This window comes from Hyperolius riggenbachi, chromosome 12 (assembly GCF_040937935.1).
Source record: "Hyperolius riggenbachi isolate aHypRig1 chromosome 12, aHypRig1.pri, whole genome shotgun sequence".
In the NCBI taxonomy this organism is placed as follows: domain Eukaryota; kingdom Metazoa; phylum Chordata; class Amphibia; order Anura; family Hyperoliidae; genus Hyperolius; species Hyperolius riggenbachi.
This window is the reverse complement of record NC_090657.1, coordinates 187703536-187719793: the sequence shown is the minus strand read 5'-3', so window position 1 is coordinate 187719793 and position 16258 is coordinate 187703536.

The window sequence follows — 16258 nt, the reverse complement described above, 5'->3', positions numbered from 1 at the left end:
AAAAAAGGGAAAGAGGCTTACCAGCTGGTGACATCCAACATTATAAGGTTGTATCAATGATTTGGTAGGACATCAGGAAGCAACAGTCTGTCCAGGATCCACCAATGATTCATCTCACGAATGGATATCAGTAAACATCATAAAAAACAAACGACCGGCAACTCTAAGTGTAAACCGTTTAATATAGAGTCTTTATAGTAAAAACAGCTTCAAAATAGCATAAAAACAAAAAACTTACATACGGGGCCCATGCAATGGGAACCCCGAGAAAGTTGCACGGATGTATGGGTCAGCAGTAAAGGACAGTTTAAAGGTGCCGCATGTCTCCTGCTCGACTGGTTTCGCAAACTAGCGTCATCAGGGCAGTTGAGAAGCATCAAGAACTAAGGATAGATAAATATAGCTGTAACATTCATGATGGATTGTAGTGGTGAACATTGGCATAGAAACACTGGTCACAGGTGAAAAATCGAAATTGCAACTGGGCCTCATGATTAATGAGATCTCATAAAAGATCTCATCACTACTGCCTGTCTGCCTGGCAGGCCCTTGAATACAGAGTAATGGCAACAAAGTGTGTAAGTACTTAGGTTACTTACCCTGAGGTAACACTCTCTGCCCTCAGATTAATGCCAAGTCCCTCATGTCCCCCTGCAGTCATATCACGTTTCAGTCTGGCATGTTATGTAGTAAGACCCCTGAGAGAAATAGCAGGATCATGGGAAAATTAGGTGGAGACTGGAGACAAGTACCATTAGCTTTACGGGTTACTTACTAAGATTAATGATCAAGTGTTACGCAGGCCAAGTTTTAGGTACATGTCTGACATCCATGGTGAGATGGCCTGGAGACAGCATGAAACTTTATTCACAATAGAGGGAGATGAGCCAGGGGATGAGTAGCTAAGCTTGGATATCCTCTGCATACAAACTATATTGTAGGCCATAACTGGAAATAGAATTACAAAAGAAAGATGTAAAGAGAGAAGAAAAAAAAATGTGTGGGGCCAAAGACTGAGCCTTGGGGAACACTGACAGGGAGGGAGGAGGGAGCAAAAGAGTTACCATTCAGCGAGAAATTGAATAAGTGGTCAGAAAACCAAAGATTGGGATCCATCATACAAACACTTAAGTATTCCATTACAACATGACCATTACAATTAAATCCACAGTTCAATCTTATACATTTCTAACCTCATAAAAAGATTTTTTAAAGGTTACATGTGCTTATTTTTGTTATCCCTCCAAGTCCAAACAGAAAAATAAATGTAAACATTAGGTAACTTTCTCTCCTGCACCCTTACATATCCCATAAGTTAGGGTTTCAGAAAGCTCTTTTCTCATCAGACTGCTCAAATAACTCTCAAAATATTTTACTAGAGATTATAACCCTCCTCAAAACAAAGGCCAGCAAAAGCTTCTTTCTTTTACCGATTTTATTTTTTCTCCCTCTCCGAAGAGTCCATTTTCTGGGAATGTTTATTTTCTTGTAATAACAGAAGTTGGTGTTTGAGCGGCTGCTATTTGTTTTCTGATGAGTACTGTACTTTATCTGGCCTGGGCACACATCACGATGTTTGCCTTGCGCTCTGCGGCGTTGACTTAGGAAATTGTTCTTTTATACGGAATCAGTAAGCAAATTGCTTCTTGAGCGATCGTCAAATATTAAAGAAATAACATATACATATACAGATGAAAACCTCGTGCTTGTCCGGACAAGACTGAGTTCGTGTGTTCTGTCATTTCTAACGAGAGCAGAGAGTTCATGCCAAAATTGGCCAATTAGGTAAACTGTGCTGGAAGAGGGTTGTGCGCGGCCCGCATACAGCCTTTGTTACACTTATGAATGTGATGTATATGGAGGCTTTCTCTAGAGAATTTCTAACAGAAAATAGAGCGAATAGCTGTTAGTGGAGTAACTTAAAAAGTTAAAGTTTAAAGACTTCTGGCAAAAGTTTATTCACATATACAAATAAATAACGATTTATGTTAAATGACTGGGGATAATTTTTTTTCCTGGCCTTAGCTTCAGGATGCTCCTCTACTTTCCTCAAGGTGCTCCTCATCCATCCTTATGGTGTTTCTCTACTTCCAAGTAACTTGATCTAGTGAGGATCGTTTCTTTTTTTATGGTAGTAAAAGTGGAGTTACACTTTAATGCCAACTAGAGACATGTAGGCAAGAAATAGATTTGGGGGAACCCGAATGAGCTCCTGTGCTAGTTTGTGGCATCCATTCTTGTTCCTACCTGCACATTTTAAAATAATACACCTTACTGTAAATTTGCTGTTGGAGTGGTTGAGAATGCCCAGCCGCTACCACCGACATGGTGTCTTGCTCCTTCTCCACCCCATCAGCCGTAATGTCACTGTCTGCACAGTGTGATGTGGGGGTGGAGTTTGTCAGCTGAAGTGGACACAAGACATCCAGGGAGGCGGGATGGAGGGCAGAGCCCAGCATAACGCAGCCCATATACTGGACGCAGGAGTGGATCATAAGTACTTGGCAGCTGCACGCCTCTGGCTTACAACATGCCAACACCAACCACCATACCACTGAAAGGGGCAGCCAGGAGAGAACTCAGATTACCAGCTGGGCCCCATGTGTCACTGCCACTGTTCGGGCCCTGGACTCTCCACGTGACGGTACTTTTTTTTTGCTGCCCTAAAGGAAGCCCTATATGCCAGCCTTCCTTTCTCTTCAGTCAGTGGTCAAGGGAGAGCATGACGCGGTGGTCTGCGTTCAAGGGGGCTAAGGACTAATCAAGTCAAAAAAAGGTGCATGAGAGAGGTGACAGGCGAGTGGCACGCCAAGTCCACAGCAACAGAAGGGCAACAATACAACAAATTACAGCTGAATTCAATGCAGGTGCATTACAAAGAGTCTCTCTCAATGCACAACAAGATGGACTTTGCAAAGGATGGGCTTTAGCAGCAGGAGACCATCAAGATTGTCTCTAGTATCACAGAAAAATAGGAAAGTCATCTGTGGGCCCTTGCCACTGTGCTTGATCGGTCTCAAGCTGGTTTGAGGAACATCAATTAGTTTAACCTGCTTCCATGGCCAGCTCAGTTGATGACCTCAATCCTATTGTTTATTTTTGGGACGAAGTCAAAAGAATTTCAAAGCTTGGAAACTCCTCCGTCCAATCTGACCCAACTTAGAGCTGCTATTATGTCAGCATGGGCCAACACTCCTCAGCAATGGTATCGGCATCTTGTTGAGTCCATGCCAAGATTAGAAGAATATTGGCTGTGATCGGAGCTAAAGGTGGACCAACTCGTTATTAGAGGGTGTCTGATTTTTGGCCACTAAGAGTATAGCACCAGTTATTGTGGATTAACTGCTATAACAATCAACGAGAAGTCCAGCAAGTCAGTGTCCAGCCCTGGCACATTCCCTTCTGGGTAAATGCCTAGAAAATGTAACACCTCTTTTCCCATCTCAGAAATGTTTTATTATAGGGGTGGAAGAGGTGAGGATGTAGAAAGGCTGCAGGCAGGGAAGGGTTAAGTCCGCAGTGTAGGTCTGATCTCCACCCTTTCAGGAAGAGTGTGTCACGGCTTAATGATGAAGACTTCTGGAACGACATGAAGGAAGTTCTTAATGATAAGCCCAGGTGCGCCACAGAGTTCTATACATTTATTAGATCTGTACATTAAGCAGGGTGAAGTCTGCTGACGGAGACGTTTTCTGCAGAATCTTCCGATTGTCTTATCCTCACCTGCGGGGTCATCCTCTGCTATACCCACAATGCGTCGGGGCCTCCAGCATTCTACAGCGAAGTCTCTGCTGGTGATTGTGCACAGAGGCGAGACTGCAATTAATAAAGCTTTGCTCCGAAGAGTAATTAATTAACTTGAACTCCGCAAATAAAATGAAACAATCACTAATTAATCCAGTAATGAGCTCCATAAAGAAGAATTATTGTAGAGGTTATTTAATAGTAAGACCCAATTTGCTTCTGTAACTGCTTCAAGTCATCATTGCACAGCTGCTCTCACAGACTCGAAGGAGATAGGACTAGAGATGATCAGAAAGATGCTAAAAATGAGTACAGGAGGGGAGTGCAGAATGATGAGCTTACCAGTCAGCTGATAACCTGCTCTCTCCAATCAGTTTTCATTGTAGCAGAAGAGAAATGTAATTTGAGAGATACAGGTATTTTTTGCACAATTGACAGAAGTAAAAAGCTACCTTTTATTTCCCCCCCAAAAATGTCCTGGATACCTGAAAGAGTTGTTGCAACTGGGTCACACCTCTGACAACCCCAGCTCAACCAGGTCAAATAACTTCACTACTTTCCAGAGTCCACCTCAAAATCTCTGGAGCCTTCTGTCATGCTGCCCCTACCCTTTGCAACGCCTTGCTACATCCAAACAAGACCGCTCTAATCCTGGAGCCGGTTAGAACAAAAAAAAAAGAAAAAAATAGACACCTGTTTAGTTTGACATTTATGATCGGCATCATTTTTTCCCCTGCAACACCTCACGAACCCCAACAATGTACTGATCTGAGACAATCTTATGTGGCTTTGGGTCCTACGGGCAATAAAGGGAGTCTGAAGTGAAAAAAAAATACTCGCCCAAGAAGAAGATGTAAGGCTCTGGGTCCTGTAGAGACTTCCCGGTCCCAGCGTTCCACCTCTGGATCCCACGTTAGCAGTCTATGACCCATGGGTTGTAGACTACATTGGGCTGGGTTCAGGGGTCTTTGGAAGTACTTGGGCTTTCAAAGACAGGCCGCTCCATACTTTACACATGCAAGTGCCCTCTCTTGCGCACTCACGCATGCACAGTACAGAGCCTGAGTGCTTCTGAAGAGTCCTGCGGCGGGATATTTAAACGGAGGAGCCTGCAGGAGAACGAGGACACAGTGAGGAGAATAGGAAGGCTCTATAGGCTTTTCAACCTGTGGTACTTTGCTGTTGGCTAGGGATGGTCGCTGGATTCAACGGAATTCGAAATTCCGCGATTCCGGACGGAATTGGGCCGATTCCGGCGGTCAGAACGTAATTGCTATAGCTCTAAAACGGAATTCCGCGGAAAATTTTTAAATTCCACGGAATTTTACGAAATTCTAATTCATTTCCCCACCTAACTAATTTCCACCTGATAACCTTCCTCCCTTCTCCCTTCCTCCCTCCTCCCGGAGGGCAGGAGGGTCTCGTCTTCCAGGGAATTGTAGTATTTCAAAAGCCAGCTTACATACCTTGGCTGGGAATTGAACCCAGGTCTGAGTGCATGGTAGGTAGCTCACTTCACCACTATACCACCACCAACACTACAGGCTGAAGCCAGCCTAGCATGTACCATTATATATCCAAGAGAAAAATGAGCTTGCTTAAGGATTTGTAGCATGTCAAAAGCCAACTCACATTGGCTGGGAATAGAACCCAGGCCTACCGCTCTGTAGGCTGCTATCCTAACCATTATACCAACAACACAACACACTACAACACTACAGGCTGAAGCCAGCCTAGCATGTACCATTATGATATATCCAAGAGAAAAATGAGCTTGCTTAACCTGCCTGGCGTTCTGATAAGATCGCCAGGGAGGCTGCGGGAGGGTTTTTTTTTAATAAAAAAAAAAACTATTTCATGCAGCCAACTGAAAGTTGGCTGCATGAAAGCCCACTAGAGGGCGCTCCGGAGGCGTTCTTCCGATCGCCTCCGGCGCCCAGAATAAACAAGGAAGGCCGCAATGAGCGGCCTTCCTTGTTTTGCTTCCCTCGTCGCCATAGCGACGAGCGGAGTGACGTCATGGACGTCAGCCGACGTCCTGACGTCAGCCGCCTCCGATCCAGCCCTTAGCGCTGGCCGGAACTTTTTGTTCCGGCTACGCTGGGCTCAGGCGGCTGGGGGGACCCTCTTTCGCCGCTGCTCGCGGCGGATCGCCGCAGAGCGGCGGCGATCAGGCAGCACACGCGGCTGGCAAAGTGCCGGCTGCGTGTGCTGCTTTTTACTTGAGCCAAATCGGCCCAGCAGGGCCTGAGCGGCAGGCTCTGGTGGTACTGGACGAGCTGAGCTCGTCCAGACCGCCCAGCAGGTTAAGGATTTGTATCATGTCAAAAGCCAACTCACATTGGCTGGGAATAGAACCCAGGCCTACCGCTCTGTAGACTGCTATCCTAACCATTATACCACCAACACAACACACTACAACACTACATGCTGAAGCCAGCCTAGCATGCACCATTGTGATATACCCAAGAGAAAAATAAACTCTCTCTCTCTCTCTCTCTAGGACTTGATGCCATTCAACTGAATTTTCAGCTTAAAACCATCAACGGATACCGGCAGAATTTCACAGGCAATTTCAGAATTCTGCCAGATTGTAAAAGCAATTCCGTTCCGACCAAACGGAACAGAATGACCAATTTCCGCCTAAAATTGCGGAAAATACAATTCCGCGGAAAGCGGTGACCATCCCTACGAGAGAGAGAGAGAGAGAGATTAATCTACCTGGCTATCTGGGGTTCTCTTCGGACAACTGTTGAACACAAAAGGCAAGGCCGTGCCTGAGTGGGCTTGAACCACCAACCTTGCAGTTAACAGCCAAACGCGCTAACCAATTGTGCCACACAGACTGTGTACCACCAAGACTGTGCATGCAGTTGCTGTTGAATGATTTTATGGGGATGTATGTGTGTCTTTTGGAGGGAGGAAGTAAGTCTGCTCCAAGAAGTTTTAGCATTTAGTGTTGGTGGTATAATGGTTAGGATAGCAGCCTACAGAGCGGTAGGCCTGGGTTCTATTCCCGGCCAATGTGAGTTGGCTTTTGACATGCTACAAATCCTTAAGGAAGCTAATTTTTCTCTTGGATATATCATAATGGTACATGCTAGGCTGGCTTCAGCATGTAGCATTGTAGTGTGTTGTGTTGGTTCTATTCCCAGCTTTTGACATGCTACAAATCCTTAAGCAAGCTAATATTTCTCTTGGATATATCATAATGGTACATGCTAGGCTGGCTTCAGCATGTAGTGTTGGTAGTGGTATAGTGGTGAAGCGAGCTACCTACCATGCACTCAGACCTGGGTTCAATTCCCAGCCAAGGTATGCAAGCTGGCTTTTGAAATACTACAATTTCCTGGAAGACGAGACCCTCCTCTCTCCGGGAGGAGGGAGGAAGGCAGGAACAGAGGAAAGGAGGAAGAAAAGGACTAAGGGAGCAGTTAATAGGGTCTATGGGCTACCATATAGGATAAACAGGATCCAGAAATCTGCAGAATTTCGTACAAATTCGGCGGAATTTTCATAGCGACGGAATTTATCCTTGACGGAATCCGTGATTTCCGGCGGAACAGAATTTGCTCTTTCCGATTATTCCTACTGTTGGCAAGGTGGTACACTCCAAGTTTGCCTGCCACATAATGGGCCGCCTGTCGCTTGTCCCAGTCACGTCCTACCTACCACCACAAAGTTCATCTGCCCCTTGCTCGCTCCTCGCTGTGCTGCTCTGCAGCATACTTCAGACATCAGATCGGTGAGGAGACAGCCAAGCGAATAGTGCACATTGACGGCGGGTATACTTCAAATACAGGAAGTGACATCACTGCTCATTTCCTGTATTTGAAGTATACTTGCCGTCACTGTGCATCTTTCACCTGGCTGTCTCTTCGCTGTGGCCGGGTTACCACTGATCTGAGGTCTGAACTATTCCGCAAGGCATCAGAGCGAAACGCGAACAAGGGGGAATTAAACTTTGTGGTGAGTTACTCTCCCATCTCTCTGATGGTGGAGGGAGGCTACCTATATTCAAGTAGGGGAGGGAGGAACTGGAAAGGCTACCTACATTGGTAATCTGCGGGCTGGCAATCAAATTTTAAATCCTTTTCCCCACCAATGTCTGCTGCTGTTCCCCTCCCATATGCCCTTAAAGTGTACTTAAAGTGTACCTGTAACCTGCCCTTTTCTTAAAGTGTACCTGTAAAAAAAAGTGCCCCCTGGTGGGGTACTTTCCTCAGGAGGGGGAAGCAACTGTATCCTAAAGAGACTTCCCCTTTACTCCTCAGTACAGAGGTTCCAGCAGTCGGACCCCCCAAATATCTCCTTCACTGCGTGAGCGCATGCACAGTAGCGACGCTCTGCTTGGGCTCAGCCGGAAACAGCCGAGCCTAATCGGGTCAAATCTACTGCGCAGGCACACTGGTGGTACTTGAAATTTTTCAGGCAATAAAAGTGGTACAATAAGTGAAAAGGTTGAAAAGCCCTGCTCTATCGGACCCAGAGCCTTTCCTCTCCTAGTATCTTTTTTTTTTTTATTTTAAACTTCAGAGTTGCTATAAGCGCTTTACAATGTTTTCTTGATTGCCGCATTTACGGTGTCCTCCCACACACAAATTATAAACAGAGGAGATCAATAAGGTGCAAATATTCCAAATTGGCATACATGTTGCTGCAATTTGAAATCAGCAGTCTCTTGGAAAATTCATGCAATCTGCAACAAAATTTGCATTTTATTGATCACTAGTGACTTAGCCCGTTTAAAAACAGGCTAGGTCTGTCACTAATGCCACCGCGCGCACACGCCCCTTCTGGCCCTGTCCTCCTCCGGCTCTCTGCAGTGTCTCTGCTTCTGTCCCTGCACATGCGCAGTGCAAAAAAGCACTGACACAGGAACGGACGCAGGGACATTAGGGTTTTATTAGGTAGGATGTCAACTAGGTCTAAACAACAGTTAGGCCCCTTTTCCACAGGTGGCTGAATTGCGCACTCAATGAGCAGCTTCCAAGCAGCATTGAGCAGTTACCGGGCAGCAGCGAGCAGTTTTGAGAGTTCGACAGTCTTCACTGCCTATCAACTGCCCGTGTGAAAGGGCCCTTATTTGTTTGCAAGGTTGCTTTTCATAGGTTTCAAAACACGTTGCTGTGCGCACATATCTTCACTGCTGACATTGTTTGCCGTTTATTGGGTTCATCTACACGCATCCCTAGCGCTGACATTGTCACCATGGGACAAACCATTTGTCCTAAGCGAGGCAAACACTGTGTAGCTGCAGGCGCAAAGATTTCATGACATGACATTTCATCATTGCTTGTTTTCACTCACAAAAGCATATTGTATAAGAGCGCATTGTACGCACCATGCTCGTTCGCAAGACAAGCCGCTAATAATAGGATTTACCAGGATTAACGTGGCCTTATTTGGAGGTTTCAGTCATAAATCAAAGGAGAAAGGTTAAGAGATGACTTGTAATAAAATATGTTGGGAGTCAGGATGATTAGAAGAGACAAGGGGAACGGTTACAGAACAATAGGCCTTATTTATCACTCTGTCTAAAATAAGAACTATCTAGGTTGCCCAAGGCAACAACTAAGGGTTTCCGTGTCACTCTCCCAGGGTGCGTGTGAGAAGAAGTACTGGAATCTGATTCGCGCCAGCGCAGGTAGAGTCGTCAGGTGCTGATACAGGAGTCGAAGCTTATGCCTCAGTTTTGGGAGAACAATGGTTCTGCAAGGCCTGACAAGAATGGGGTGACATCATTGGAGAGGCCATTTTGTATGCCTTCTGAGGTCAGGTAAGGTCTTCACACCATAAACAGATTCACCGCAGTCTTTATCTCATAATAGGTGTACAGAATCTGAAAGTAACAGAGAACCCCTTCATCGAACTACTATTTGGCCTCTATGGAAAGGAAAACAGAGGAAAATCAGCTTCTTCTATTCCACTGGGGTGTGGAAAAAGCAACCAGAGGTGGGAGACCTATGGAAGCTGCTATATTTCTTAATAAAACAAAAAAAGTTTGGCTTCTTAAAACAGAAGGTATTTGCGATTATTCAGGTTGGAGTGAGCATAGGATGTTTCCCACAATGTATCACTGCTGTGCTGAATGTGCAAATCACCCTTTGTTCCTATGAGCTAACCACACCTCCAGAACCGCTGGAATGCAATGATGTGTCAGCTTGTTAATATTGCAGAGCCACAATAATCAACATGCATACCAACTGTTTCGGACTGGTTAATCCTCAGTGCATGCATAGCATGGATTACCATATTCAACAGTGATGCATTGTGAGAGACACCTCAGAGCTCACTCCAACCTGAATTATCGCAAATACCTTCTGTTTTAAGGCGGCAAACGTTTGTTTTGATTAACATTTTAGTAAGAGGGCTTTTTGGTCCTTTGTAGCCCCTTACACACTCCTAGGAGATCTGGTTCACCATGAGTGTGTATATTTTTTCCTTTTAAACAATGCCAGTTGCCTGGCAGTCCTGCTGGTCTTTCTGGTCAGAGTCTAAATCACACACCTGAAACAAGAATGCAGCTAATCAAGTCAGATTTATCATAGACAATTGTTGTGCATGCTTGTTCAGGGTCTATTTAGTAGAGGCAGAGGATCAGCAGCAAAGCCAGGCAATGTGCATAATTTAAATGGAAACAAACATGTAAGCCTCCATATCCCTCTCACCTCGGATTCCTTTTAAGCCTCATACACACACACTGGATTAAACCCGGGCAAGACAGTCAATAAAGACTGCCTCTGGCAAGAATGTAGGGCATATCTTGTGTGGACAGGAGCCCCCTATAACCCACACTGTGGTAGGGACAACAGATACAGAATTTGGGAAGTACACTAGATTGTGAGCTCCTCTGATGGACATTTAGTTACATGGACTGTTTGTTATATATTAAGGAATAATAATAATAATAATTATACTACTTTAAATTGTGAACTTTTTCTTACAGGTACACTTTAAATAAGTCAGGTCAGTTTCAAAGAGGAACTCCAGCCTAAACAAACATACTGTCATTAAGTTACATTAGTTATGTTCATTAAAATAGATAGGTAATATAATCTCTTACCCCCCGTTTTAAAAAAAACAGGCAAATGTTTGTGATTTCATGGGGCAGCCATATTTTTGGTTGAAAGGAGGTGACAGGGAGCATGAGACACTGTCCAACTGTCCTGTGTCCTGATCACCCCTCCCAGTTGCTAGACAACGTGAACAACAACATAGGAAATCCCATCATGCTTTGCACAGCATCAGGGGAAAAAAGCCCGGGCAGTTTTATTTGATGGGGCGGAGCTTAGCTAAACATGCAGCTAAAAATGAGACTTCTATAAGAAAATCAAAGTTCTAATGCTGTGAAACTGTTAAAGAAACACCAAGCCTTTTCAGTTCTGCTGAGTAGATTTTTAGTCTGGAGGTTCACTTTAAATACCTATATAATCCAGAGGCTCCCGCGCCTCCCTCTACCTTGCCGCTGGGACTCCTTGAAATTCACCAACAAGAGCTTGTGGACAGAGTGGACTCACTGTGCAGGTGGCTTGCATCTGCCTAGTATCACTGAGCAGATTGGGCTCACCTAGCCCGAGCAGCTCCCTGGCACTGTGCAATGGGCCATATGCTGATTCATGCATGGGAGCCCGGTTGTGAGAATTCAGAGGTTCCCAGCCAGAGGCGCTGGTCTGCAGGAGGAAGTACAATGTCTCCGGAAGATCCAGACTGCAGGGGCTTCTCTCTACCTAGGCAAGTATGTAACTTTTGTCTCCATTGAACTCACGGATATGCTTTCAATTTTCACTCTGGGAGAGGAGTGCAGCCACACAAGTATTACACAACATCTGATGCTGGCCATACATCATACATTGGTGTGGTGGCAGGGCCAGTTCTCTCATGAAGCAAGGTGAAACATTTGCATCAGACGCAGAGATTATAGGGGCGGCAGGTTTGAACTGAGTTTACACTAACAGCATGCAGTCAGAGTAGGAGGAGAACAAGACTCACAGACAGTGTGCTAGTGTGTTGAGCTGCAGCAGGTCATGTGAGAACATTAAAGTGGACCCAAACCAAACATTTTTTTAATTCAAAATATTTAGTTGCACCACTCTGACACATACAAAGATAAATGAACACTCCTTCAAGCCTATGAGAATTTCAGTGCATGGTTTTCACCCTCCTCTTTGCATAACTAGGGTTATACAGGGGGCAGCCATTAGCAATTCCTCCATTGCCAGACACCTCCTACTCCACCAGTTTGCCGGATTCTGTCCCGGCAATATGAATGGAAGGGAAGGGTTCCTCCAATAAATGTAAAATATTTTATATTTGTCATCATGCAGCTGAAAAAAAGGCTGCTATTTATTATTATAATCTAGAAAATAGATTTTATTGCTGAAATCTTGTATTTTTAATTTGGGTCCACTTTAATTGAAGCAGAGTAAATATGGCGGGTGCTGTGCGATCATTCCAAATCTGTTGAGGGTGGGGGTACATCCTCACAAGTTTGCCTGGAGGCTCATGGAAGAGGAGGATGAAAATAGAATGGGGGCTCCAAATGTGGAGAAACACATAAAAGAGGGGGCTGCTGCTGCACATGGAAAGGAAGCCATAGTAAGGCTGTGTTCTCACTTGAGCTGAGAACGGACATGTTTCTCTGTTCTCCACGCATTGCTAAACAGACCGAGAACGGCTCCTATTTTAAACATAGGAGCCATTCTCACCGATCCGTTGCAGACAATGTGATCTCTATTGCAGTAAGCGATAACCCCGAGCAGGCAGGTGCGTTATCCCATATACCGTAGCCTATGGTGGTAATGCATCTGTCCCGGTTACAGCGGGACCATAGAGGACACTACACTGTCCGCTCTCACTGGCTGCCCAGCTAAAAGTGGGAACACAGCCTTAAAAGGTAACCTACCTAACGCAAGTAAAAAAACAAAAAAAAGAAAAAACAATTTAACTTACCTGGGGCTTCTACCAGCCCCCTGTAGCCTTCCTGTGCCCACATCATCACTCCACAATGTTCTCGTTACCTGCAGCGCCCTTCTTTCTTCTGCATGCACGACGCATGCACCTACTGACCTCGCTCCCGTGGACTGGATCGCTCTGTGCATGCGCAGCATGGGAAAATCTCTACAGAACAATCCCAGCGATGGGAACGTGATCAAGGACGACATCCGCAGCAATTGACTCGCTGAGTCACCTGGCCGAAAGAGAGGCGCTGCGGGGGACTTGAGCATCGATCAGTGACGGCACAGGGGAGCTGATAGAAGCACCAGGTAAGTTAAACTTTTTTTACTTGCATCAGGTTCCCTTTAAAGGACAACTGAAGTGAAAGGGATATCATTACTAGAATGTATTTATATAGTGCCGACATCTTCCGCAGCGCTGTACAGAGTATATGGTCTTGTCACTTAGCTGTCCCTCGGAGGGGCTCACAATCATCTTTACCATAGTCATATGTCTATGTATGTGTCTTTTAGTGTATGTAATCGAAGTCTAGAGTTAATTTAGGGTTAGAAGCCAATTAACTTATCTGTATGTTTTTGGGGATGTGGGAGGAAACCAGAGTGTCCAGAGGAAGCCCACTCAGACACGGGGAGAACATACAAACTCTGAGCAGATAGCGCCCTGGCTGGAATTTGAGCCGGGGACCCAGCGCTGCAAGGTGGGAGTGTAAACCACTAGGCCCCCCTGCTGCCTACCATACGGAGGCTACCATATTTATTTTCTTTTAAGCAATAGTTGCCTGGCTATCCTGCTGACCCTCTGCCTCTAACACCTTTAGCCATAGCCCCTGAACAAGCATGCAGCAGATCAGGGGTTTCTGACAAGATTAGCTGCATGCTTGTTTCTGGTGTTGTTCAGACACTGCTGCAACCAAATAGATCAGCAGGGCTGCCAGGCAACTGGTATTTTTTAAAATGTAAATAAATATGGCCGCCTCTATATCCCTCTTGCTACAGATGTCCTTTACAATGTCCTAGGGGCAGAAAAGCAATAAATTCAGCCTTAGGCCTGGAAACCACTGCAAATCGCTAGGGCAATCGTTGGCATTTTTAATTAGCGTTTTGTAAGTGATTTCATGGGTATTTTCTGGCGTTTATGGTAGCGATTTTAAAAAGATTAAGCTGGCTGCCAGCGATTGTGATAGAGATTTGCGATTAGTAGTTTTCTGATTGGTCCTTTCAATTAATCATTTTTAAAAAAAAAAAAATTTTTTACAGTTTGCAGTCATTTAAAATTGCGCACAAAACGATATGTGTAGCGATTCATGAGTGATTTGCCAGCGCTCTAATACTTTACATTCAAGCGCAAACGCTCCCAAAATGCTGCATAATCTGCGATTGCGAATTTGCTAATCGCAATTGCCACTGTGGAATTTATTACATTTATTTACATTGGCAGAGCGTTTAGGGAAAATCACTAGCGATTTAAATCGCTCCCTAACTGCTAAAAAAAGCGCTCTAGTGGGTTCCAGCCCTGACTTCTACAGAGAGCCTCCCTCTCCCATCCAGCTGTACCGGAGGGGTCGCTCACAGCGGAGAGCCTCTTTAAGGGCTAAGCAGCAATAACAGAGCTCTGTGACTGGCTGTCACTTTCCTGGGAGTTGGCACAGGATGTGAAATAATTCAACTGCTACATAAATCCTTAGCAAACTGATAGGCCGGCATACGCCCCTCCGAAAAATGTAAGTCAACAGTAAATCCTGTCTTTTAATATGTACTGTAGTGCTCTTCGTGCTGCAGCTTGCCCTAATCTCTCTCGCTCGCGTTCAGCCCCTTTACAGCGAGCGACGGGAAGAGAGAACAACCTGGACTCAGGTAAACTTACCAGCAAGCTGCTTTAACCCTTTCCTGTGTCAGAGTCGTCCCCTGAGCTTCTGTTATTAAACTTTATTTATAAACAGCCAGCATATTACGCAGTGCCGTACAATAGATAGGGGAGAAATTACAATGTTACACAACGTTATACAATAGGACACAGTATAGATACAATACATACACAACAATAAAAAATGGTGCACAGATTGCAAAGTAGGGATGAGGCCATACAAAATAAAAGGACACCTGGAAAGCCAATAGTAGAATATCGGTAAGTTTACCAATACTCTAAGAAGGATCAAACACCCTACCTAACAAGTACTGTTAAAAGCGTACAGTAGATTTGGGCGCAGCCCGCGCCGCCATAGCTGCGCTCCCTGAGTAACTTGAGTGCCGGCAAAAGACAGAGCACAAATTACTTTTAAAACACTGCAATTCACCCGCCAGCAATAGCTGGAAGCCGAATTACATCATTCCCCACTATCCATGGTGGCCTGGAGGGGGAATAGTACCTTATACAGTATACTTGCGTATTAGCCTAATTTTTCAGCACAAAAAAATGTGCTGAAAAGTTACCCCCTAGGCTTATTTGCGAGTCAGTGGAGCAGAATCAGAATGGATGATGGAGCAGGTTTTGTCACTGGCAGAGGAGTGTTAGGATCGTGCACTTGTGGTCCTGCTCTTGCCAGTTGGCTTCCTGCTGTGTCTGTGTTCCACACCCCCTGCATCATGGTGTGCAGAGTGCGCTGCTCAGGACTACCCGTGTCCCCAAGCTTATGGAGTGTGCAAGTAACAGGTCAACGGTGCAATGATCAGGGATTCTTCCTGTGTGGCAATCGATGTGTCTCATATCTATGACGCCATCTAGCAGCATCTTGAGACACAGCCTTATCATCCTTGGGGCACATCTGGATATGGGGAGGAGGGCTGGCTAATACTGGGAGTACATCTGGTTACTGGAGAAGGGGCTTATATGTGAGTCTATCACTTTTTCCTGGTTTTTGAAGGTGGGTACCTCGTTTTATACACAGGTCAGCTTATACAAGAGTATAAGCGGCAATTAACGCCGCTGGGACTTGTGCAGGAGCAGGGTAAGCAGGTATTATCCTGCTTCCAAATCTCCCGGCGGTAGATTCATAGGTATGCCTACCTGACGCCTAACTGACAGTGATGAGCGAAAATGTCAATATACTTTTCGCCTTATTTTTAAATAAGTACAATTTTCGCGTCGACAAGCAAAAACTCATCCGAATATTATAGCTATTTTTTTCGCCAAATATTTGCAGACTTTCGCGGGTAATAGCAAAGCCCCCTTACAATCTAGAAACACAAAATTTGCAGGGCATGTTAAAGGAGAACACCGTGGGTACAAGAGGAAAAAAATATTTCAAAAAGACCTTATAGTTTGAGAAAATCTTAATGTTACTATAAGAAAAAAATATATACATTTAAATGCAGTAAATGACAGGTAACGTAGTAACCTAGTGGTAATGTAAATTCACATATATCAAAAGAAAGAGCAGTGAATTTCATAATGGGTTTTCCAAGGGGGTCCTATATGCGGTGTGTACAGACCCCCTGGAAACCCTGTGGAAGTGGCAATGCTTTGTCCAGGGATTGCCATTAGGCAACTTTACCTATTTTTAAAAACATTTTTTGTTGTTGTTCAGAGTGTGGGAAATAATAAAAAAAAGGGGTCCCCT